At 45.5% G+C, this 9978-nt stretch overlaps 1 pseudogene across 1 annotated transcript; it reads left to right on the top strand.

Moving 5' to 3' along the window:
* The first annotated feature begins 370 nt into the window (after positions 1 to 370).
* On the top strand, positions 371 to 1137 carry LOC311583654 (small ribosomal subunit protein uS17-like; annotated as a pseudogene). The gene has a single exon. The product of its transcript is annotated as a small ribosomal subunit protein uS17-like (transcript).
* The last annotated feature ends 8841 nt before the right edge of the window (positions 1138 to 9978 follow it).

The raw sequence follows: 9978 nt of genomic DNA, 5'->3' as shown, positions 1-9978 counted from the left end.
CACTGTGAAGTTCACTGTTGCCTCAGGTCCATAGTGTTAGAGTCAGTGAGCCATGGCCTAAAATGTCTGAATCCACGGAATGAAATGAGCATTTCCTACTTAAGTTGTTCTGCTCAGGCATCTGTGCCTGCAATGGAAACCTAACATATATAGAAAGCCTACGAAGTCTGAACTGACTCTCGAGTTTTCTGTACTACTCCTACAAATGAAGTTATTTCCTATAGGAGTCTGTGGAAGGAAGCTGTGGATTTACTATGCACTATGGATAAGGCAGCGTACAGAATGTTCTTTCCAGTGTATGTTCTGTGATGAATGAATGCACTTGAAAGCAAGGGCATGAAGGGAACTCCCTGGAAGGTTCACGTTATCTCTGTAAGAAAGACAAGCTCTTTTTCTCAGGCTGCCGGGAAGATGGCGGACATTCAGACGGAGCGTGCTTACCAAAAGCAACCTACAATCTTTCAAAACAAGAAACGTGTTTTGCTGGGAGAAACCGGCAAGGAAAAACTCCCTTGGTACTACAAAAACATCGGTCTAGGCTTCAAGACGCCCAAGGAGGCCATCGAGGGCACCTATATAGACAAGAAATGCCCCTTCACAGGTAATGTCTCCATCCGAGGTCGGATCCTATCTGGTGTCGTGACAAAGATGAAGATGCAGAGGACCATTGTCATCTGCCGGGACTACCTCCATTACATCCGGAAGTACAATCGCTTTGAGCAGCGCCACAAGAACATGTCTGTGCACCTGTCCCCCCTGTTTCAGGGATGTGCAGATTGGCGACATTGTCACTGTGGGAGAGTGCAGGCCCCTGAGCAAGACTGTTCGGTTCAATGTGCTCAAGGTCACCAAGACTGCTGGCACCAAGAAGCAGTTTCAGAAGTTCTGAGGGGGCACTGGCCTGCTCCTCAGAGCAAATAAAGTTATTTTCCAACTTAAACAAAAACAAAAACAAAAACAAAACAAAACAAAAAAAAAGACAAAGGCCTGGGAGGGATATACTTGACTCCTTTCACACGCCCAAACACGGTAAGACGTAACACCAGCTGTATTCCCTCCCCACACTTGTGTTTGCTTAAGCTAAGCACAAACGTCGCCTCATGTTTTGCTTGCTTTATTAATAAAAAGGAGAAGTGCTTTGTTTGCACCATTATTGAGCTCGGACTCTCAGACTTCCCTGGAGCCTTAAGCAGGTGTTTGGAATATGTTTTGATCCACAAAACCTTAGCATCACTGGTCACAAGGTTAGGCTGACAGTTGCCCATGTGCCTTTTCTCTTTCAGACTGATATTTCCTTTACTCAACTTTGAGAAACACCAGGAAGGAGTGTGGTTTCCTCTGCCAACAGTGAGAGCTCTCTGTCTCTCTCTGTCTCTGTCTCTGTCTCTGTCTGTTTCTGTCTCTGTCTGTCTGTCTGTCTGTTTCTCTCCTGATCCCTGTAGATACACTTTCTTTGTAGGGAGTGGCGGAAACTCCGGGTAAGTGAAGTCTTGAGTGAATGTGTATTGTTGACATGAGCACAGCCATGACAAGAATGAAGCCTCAAACCCACAGAAAATTGGCAAAGCCTTTCCCTGTATGAGTCAGACTCAAAGCTGTCCAACCATTCTTCCTCTGGTCTAAGCGTGAGATGACCAGTGTGTACAAAAGCTAGCAGCTGCAGCTAGCCAATCACTGTCCCAACCCCTGTGCAGTACATAATAAACACGCTGAGCTTCTGAGTGAAGCTGGCAATGGGTGACCCCCACCCCCACCTGACCCCAGCTTTTCTGTACCTGTGTCTGTCCTTTCTTTCCCTGTGCTAGCAAGTCCCCATCCAGGACTCATGATGCACTTCTTGAGATACACTGAATCCGAAGAAGCCCTTCTACACGACCATCTCCATGTCCGGCTGCAAATGACACGTGGGCAGTGAAGGGGATTTGTTTTCAACCATTCAACCTTTCTACTCTTTGCCACCACTCCACTTAGGTCTTAGGTGGCACTGGCTACATCTCTGGGGTCTTTGGACACCCTCAGAGCTAAGCTGGACAACTTCCAGTGGCCTATTGTGGCAAAGCCTGCACAAACTCAGTCTTGCTGGTACTGTTCTCTGCACTATCCACGGAAGGGACTCAGGGCATATTCTGAGGCCGTCAGTTAGCAATGAAGAGGCTCAGCTTCAAGCACTCACTCAGTGCTTTCCCTGTCTCTGCCCAATAGCCAACTATGCAGTGCCGCAAACGAAGCATTCTTTGTAATTGGCACTTAAGCGATGGTTGCTGACTAGGCAGATTAGTGCTAAGTTTTGCCTCCGAAGGGAACAATAAAACTGCAATTTGATGGCTTGAAGGACTAGAGGTGGGGGAGATTGTACTGAAAGACTAATTCTGATTAAGTGATGAAAGGGTAGGAAGCAGGGAAGGAGGGCTGAGGGGATGGGAAGACTGAAGGGGCAGCCAGAGTAAGACTCTGAGACAGCAAAGAGCAGGGCACCAGTTACACAGGTCAGGGTGAGGAAGGTCACCCCAGGGACTGAAAGCCCAGGAGGCATTGTTTAGAGAGCTTATGTTCTCTTGTCATGGGAGCTGTTGGCTGAGAATGAGAGAGAGGAGGAGAAGCAATAGACAGAGACTAGGTCTGAAACAGTCACTAAGATGAGCCTTTACTGTGAGTGCAGAGTCACCAGTGTGTTTCAGGGCTTTGAGACAGGACATCGGACGTGTGTCGTTTCACTGGTGTACATCATGACTGCTTCTCTCTGCTTCTGTTAAACATTTACTGTCTCCATGTAGTTCTCGTATGAAATGAATTGCCCCGTGTGGCCTACTGTAGGTGCATAAGGCATCTTTACAGTGAGTAATCGTTATTGCAGCAACCGCTGGCAAGGGAGTTGTTTGAACGAAGGTGTCCAAGTATGGCAGCTTAGAAATAGGAGGTGAAAGGCTAGTTTTCAGGTCAGCAACGTTTCTTTCCAGTCCTGGGGTTTCCCAGGCTTGGAATAGTATATGGTGTGATGCGTGACATCTACAGTTAAAGACTGAGAAGCCATTGAAAGCAATAAAGGTAAAATTACTATGGATCAGTCTAGAATATATAGAACATTAAAATAAATACCCTGGGGTGATTTATCAAGACATCTGTGTTAAGAAAAAGATCAGATAACATTTGGCTTGATTTCTTCAAATTGAATCAAATAACAAACCATAACTGAACTCTAGCCTGCTACAAATGAATGTTCTGAATTTTCTTCTAGCTTAACAGCTCTCCATACAGCTTTAGAAGAAACTGAAAGAGAGATACATTCATACACATAAATAATATACCAAATATGAAAAGTAATTTACTGGTAGAGCACTGGTATAATAAAGAGGATTTTTTTATTGTTGTTATTACTGATTTTTTTCCTGTCTCTATTTTAAAAAGACTCTTAATAGGCAGGACATCTAAATTGTTTTGAAAATGTGAACAAGGTGTGTAATGCCTCCCAGCAGAGCAAAGATCCTAAGAACTGACAAGATTAAATGCTGTGAGAAACTGAGGCTACAGGAACTCATAGAAATTGCCAAGTGAAATGCAAAGCTATTTAGATACTTTGGATGATTTAAACAAATGACATGTTCATAGCAGCATTAATCATAATTTCCAAAATATAGTAGGTGAGTGAAAAAATAAGCTGCAGAATATCCAGCAGTGGTTTATTTTTTTTTCAACAGTGGTCTATTATCCAGCACTGAAAAGGAATGCTTTTCAAGACACAAAACATAGGGAACAAATTTAAATATTTATTACTAAGTGAAAGAAACCAATATTAAAAACCTACATACTATATGACATTCTGAAAAAGTCAAAACTATGGAGACAGTAAAAAACAAAAACAAAACAACAAAATAAAACAAAACTGATAACCAAGGACGAAGGAGAACTAAAGATGAATATATTTAACACATAGGTTTTTCAGAACAATTAAACTATTCTGTGTAACATCAAAACGATAGATACTTGCTATTTAACATCTCTCAAAACTCATAGAACACACAATGCTGACAGTGAGCTCTAATGTAAATCAATATGAGTGATTAGAAAAACAGCATTCTGGCCATTGTGTATATGTCTACTCATCTATGCAGACAGGTATTGATATGACCTTATTATTTCTGTTTTCTGTAATGTCATTCTGTCTAGAGATAAGATGAATAAGAGAAATAACATCCAGCTAGGGGGTTTACTGTCACCTTTGGTCAGTATGTTGATAGGTCTTGTTGATAAGTATTGCAGAGGTGACTGTCACTCAAGAAAGACACTGGGACGTGCAGACAGCTTATGGAATGAGCACAGGCCTTGCTCTGAGGTGGCAGGTGCATGACAGGAGGCTGAGGTTCTTGGCTGGCCATTCTAGAAGTACGTGGAAGAAGCTGCCGGAAAATCCTACCTTCATATAGGATCTTTTCTCTGAACACTTCAGGTCTTCTGGGTTTACCTTCTGGCTTGCCGGACCTCAACATCCATCTGTGTTCTGTATTGCTCATATGCTGTGAGCACATGCTGTCAGAAACAGACCACATTTATGTCTTACAAGCGTGAGGTTCCAGGAAATCTGCTGCCTGTGGATTTCCCAGAAAGCACCTAGTGCCCACCACATACTGCGAACCTGGGGGCTGCAAAAACAGGCAATTGGACTTGCCTTGTGTTTTGAAAGACAGTTTATCTGGGTCTGGCAAAGCCATGCTTTCTCCCCTCTGTGCTCTCAAATACAAACGCTGCTCTCAGATGGTACAGTGCATTCCTCTGCACCCCCAGAGGCCATGCCACAGGGTCTGGGGTGGGGGACAGTGCCTCTCAGACCAAGAAAAGCCTGCTTCACTGTAGAGGTTGATCTGAGTTGTCATTCGCTCATTTTTTTTTATTCCATTTATTCGCCCATTTTATGTCCATTTATTTCTTGCATTTTCTCACATGGAAGTTGGGTTGGTGTGAGTCATAGGTTTGAGAGCAAAGATACAGGGATGGGTCTAGCTGCCAAGGCTCAAGGGCAGGACTGAGTCCAGATGAAGGAGCAGGAGATGGACGGAGCTCTACACAACTGTCTAGGAAGATGGATAAACGGCCATTGAATAGGCTGTGCCAACTGTGGGGAGTGAGGTGAGCTGGTCCCCAGAGACAGTTTGGAATTCTCTGCCTGCTGGTTTTCAGTATCAGACCAGGTGGTGTATGACAGGTTGATGGGGGATGTCACCACTATTTATGGGGTCCAAGTGAGGGACTTTCATACTTTCCTCGGCCTGGTGGGACCAGAAAGTTCCCGAGTCTGGTTAGTCAGCACGGTTTTAATACGCTCAGGTGTCACTACAGTCTTACTTCACTCAGGTAAATCTACAAATTAGCACCTCTCCACACCCAGGAAGAAGTCATTTATCAGTCAGTGATGCCTGGTGTTCATGTTTCCACCCAGGTGCACAGTCGTCTTCAGTCCTCAAAATGCTCAAGATCTGTTCGTAAACCACTGTGCTACACAATGTGGAGTAGATGAGAGCAGGCCATAGTCTCATCCCAGTACTCTCTCTCTCTGTCTCTCTGTCTCTCTGTCTCTCTGTCTCTGTCTCTGTCTCTGTCTCTGTCTCTCTCTGTCTCTCTGTCTGTCTGTCTGTCTGTCTGTCTGTCTGTCTGTCTCTCTCTCTCTCTCTCTCTCTCTCTCTCTCTCTCTCTCGTGTGTGTGTGTGTGTGTGTGTGTGTGTGTGTGTGTGTGTGTGTGTGTGTGCATGCTTGAGTGCTCATGTGCATATAAAGAGATTTGCTATTGACGCATTAACTTTTCTGGGACTAGGAAAAAATAATACTGCCCAGATAGGTTCGAAGGGCCAAACAAAGTACAGTTTCATCTGAGTCCAACTTGGGAAAGGAGTGGGTTTATCAGGTTTGCATACAGAACACAGGTGAGGGGCTACTTACAGGAGCATGGGTGACCTCAAAACATCTGCATCACTGCAGAGTCCCAGCCATTTCGGGTGATGTCCTTGTGGAAGCTGCAGCACGGAGTCCCCCTTTCCTACACATGCTAGTATTGCCCAGGATCACTTAAGTCTGGCGGGTGGTACAGGAAGGAGTCTCAGCTGAGGGTCATGTGACCCTTTCCTACTCTCTTCTAGTAGGGAGAATCATTAGCTCCAGCATCCTACCATAGACCTGGCTACCACTTGTATTCTGTTCATTAGTAACCACTGGAACATGATCATCTCTACTCCAAGATGGCATCATGTCATTCCCAGAGGAAAACATGCTGCAAAACAGTTGGAAAGCAATGGCTCTGGTGATTATGGAGGCTCACAAGTTTCAGCATCTGCAGTCAGTACACTGAACACTCACAGTGTGTAGCTCTAGAATAAAAGGTACAGGCCAGAAGATGTCCCTGGTAGGGGCAACTGCCAGGGACTACATGAGTGTCCAGGGGTTGTATATAGCTGGACTTGCCCCTCACTGGATGTGGTGCTCTGGAAAGCTGGCCACATCTCTCACCAGCAGCATCAGTTGGTAGAGCAGTGCCTGCGCCTCTCCTGGACAGCACAGAAGAGCTGACTTTGGTGGCAGGGGCACAGGTAAGCCAGTCTTGAGAGCAAACGCATAGGAGAGCTGGCCCCAACACTCATCTGCCATGAGGTGGTGGGGGTGTGGAGGTCATGTCCTCCTTATCCCTCATCACCTTTGGCAGTTGGGAGAACTGGCCCTGGGATCGTGAGAGTGGGTGAACTGGTCCTGCCCCTCATTGGCTGTAGCACTTGAGAGAGTAGGCCCTGTACATCATCTGGACGGCACAGTGGAGCTGGTCTTGATGGTGAAGGCACGGTGAGCCAGCCCTGGAGGTGCTGAAAGCAGGAAAGCTATCCCACTCACTCATAGACTGCAGTACTTGTGAAAGAGTGGCTTGCACCTTGACTGGGCAGCACAGGGAAGCTGGCTCTGGAGGCAGGAATATGAGTTACCCAACCCTGAGGGCACGAGAGCAGGAGAGCTGACCCTGTCTCCTGTCAATGGTGGCATTAGGTGGCCTAGCTGGAGCAGTTCTTTAGAACTCATCCTGGTAGTGTGGATAAGGGAGGACCATCAAAGCTGACCAGTTCAGCTCCCACCCAGGCCCAGATCCAGGGCTCTGTATTGGCCCACTACAAAATTTATATCATCTGCGGTCAGTTGGGATGTGTGAAAGGGCCAGTCCTGCTATTCCAAAGCTGCAGGATCTCCATGATGCACGGCAGCAACAGGATAACTGAGAGGAGGTCCTGTAAGAATCCAATATTGATAGTATTATAGAAGCCAGAAATCTCAGATCATACCAATTACTCATTGCAATGAACATTTGCAAATAAAGATGTGTGGACAGAGGGGTATACTGTGGGACACACTATGATGTACTACAGTTTCCATGATGAGATGTTTTCTATGCTTTTTAATGTTGTTGTTGGTGGTGGTGCAGTGGTGTGTGTGTGTGTGTGTGTATGTGTGTGTGTGTGTTTTATTTTGGGGGGCTTACAAGGGCAAAGGTTCCACATTTGTGGAAAAAATAATTAGGCAGTTTCAGCAGGCACAGGGATCTCAATTATAGCCCTCAGATATTACATGGCACCATTCTTAGCCCTTCCATTGGTAGATAACAGGTTTTGTGAACTTAATGCATTGCAAAAGCTGTTGTCTCCTAATCAGGATGTTAGGTCCAACACAGAGGTGGGCAAGGGCTCTTTACAGGGCTGAAGAGAGCTCCAGAGAGTGTGTAACAAGGCTATTAGATCAGCAACAGTCCAGTCGCCCCACAGTCATCAAAGTGTTCATCAGTACATCAGCCTGTGTAGCCAGCTTGGTTTCCGGAACGACTCATTCACACATATAAAATGATCTAGCCAAATCCACCCCAAATTCTCCCTTAACTACTCCTACCGCGTCCCTTGCCAATGAAGTTCTTTTTCATCAGATAGTTGATCACCTCGATGACAGAAGTACGTAATAAACTCATGAAGATGGTATCAGAACCCAGCCCCTTCTCCGCCAATTTTCTGTTGGGTTCCCAGTTGTCCCTAGGTAAGCAACCTCACTCTTCTTTATGTTCTGATATTCCACTTCACCCAAGCACCAGAAGGGCAAGCCGACTGACCCTGGACCGAGACCTTCAACCATGAGCCTGAACTAACTCTTCATTGGAAGTTGAGTTTCTCTAAGGTTTTGACTCCAAGTCCCAATAAAAGACCCAACTGTGTCCTGCTGCTCCTGAGATGCAGCGAAAGCCCCTTGAAGGAGAAGCACTCCCTCACCATGGTCAGCATGAACCCAGATTTGTCTCATCAAGAAGCATTGTCAGTAATATTTTAGGTTCTGCCATGCAGCATCATGGATACTCTCTGAACTTGCAATCTGACCCGGTACTTTCTCTCCCTCCTTTGCCGATTCCATATTCTTCATACCATTTCATGCTTTACTTGTCAATGCCAGTGTACTCATTGTGGTGTTTGTATTAAACGGGACTTACCCATCAGAAAGGCAGATGGTCAGGTGTCTTTTTCTTTTCTTTTAAAAATATTTGCATTTATTTATTTATTGTGTGGAAGCTAATGGTGCCCTGTGAAGATCAGAGGACATTTTTTTTTAAGTATTTAGTTTTTGCTGGAAAAGCAAACAGTTTTCTTGACCACTGAGCCATCTCTCCAGCCTGCCACCGCCCCACCTTCCGCACCCCCTTCCAGGTGCCTTTTTCCAATGCACAGTATATTGCTCACACACAGGGGGAGGAAAACAACTCATAGCAAAGAAAACCAACAACCTAATGATTTAGCTCTAATGAAACTTCTGATACTCAGAGGCAGGGCTCATTCTCAGACAGCGGATAGACATGGCACAAGCTGGTTGCAAGTGAAATTGCCAGGGCACAGAAAGCCACCATGTCTGTATCCACTGCTGGCTCTGCAGTGGATGTTCCCTGAGGGCCATGTTCCTTGAGAGTAACAAAGGCCACCCTTGCAGTTGTGTAGCTATGCCAACCAGAATGTCTGACACTCAGCAGTTGCTATGGTCAGAGCCAGGCTGGAGGCAGGAGAGCCTGGTGGGAGGTTCGATCCATGGAAGCGTCCCTTGTTGCTGGCATATGTGGCTTATGTATGTTGAGGTTTGGTGGTGCCCAGCATCCACTGAGCTGCCAGGAATTTGTTTCTTTTTTCTAGCCCTTTAGGACCCTTCAGAGGTTTATCTCATTGCAACCAGATATGGATGATACAGAAATCAGTGTTTGAGTTACACAAAAGCCATATGCCTACATGACCCAGTGAAGAAGAATCAAGAAAAGAAAAAAATAGGACTATTCTGAACAGAGAAAGAGAGGAGGAACTCATGGAACCATGCAAGTAGTGATTAGATAGCTAAAGAGAATATATATAGGAAAAAGCGATAGTACAAAGAAGTGAGCCAAGCTGAGCACAGCTCCAGCAGCATGGCTTCCCACTGGTGGCAGGAGAAGTCCCATCCAATAATAAACAAGGACGTGCTTGTAGAGACAGACGAACAGTTCGACCCTCAGGCCAAGTCTTGCTCCTTATTGGCAAGGAGCATTCCTTGTGAATTGAAAGCAATTTGGAGAGTGAGGTCACCGAGTCCTGAGTCAGCAGGTGGACCAGCCTCTCAGCACAGGGACTGAAAATCTGATGCTTCAGTGGGTCACGTGACATCCACAGCTGCATCACTCCAGAAAAGACACTGATAGGGACTCAGTATAATTCTTAAAGGAAAAACCCTTTAAATTCACAGTGAAGCATAAAATACCTGACCTCAAAGTATGCTACAGAGCCACAGTAACAAAAACAGCATGGTATTAGGCCTAAACTAGAGGTGGAACAGAGAGAAACCCACACTATTAGAGGCCCCTAATCTTTGACAAAAGTTGTCAAAATATACATGGGAGGAAACAAAAAACCATCCTGTTCACCAATTGGTGCTTGGAAAATTAGATTCAAATATGCAAAAGAA

Source organism: Acomys minous (assembly GCF_964271855.1).
Source record: "Acomys minous genome assembly, chromosome: 14".
NCBI lineage: Eukaryota > Metazoa > Chordata > Mammalia > Rodentia > Muridae > Acomys > Acomys minous.
This window is presented reverse-complemented; position numbering and strand designations above follow the sequence as displayed.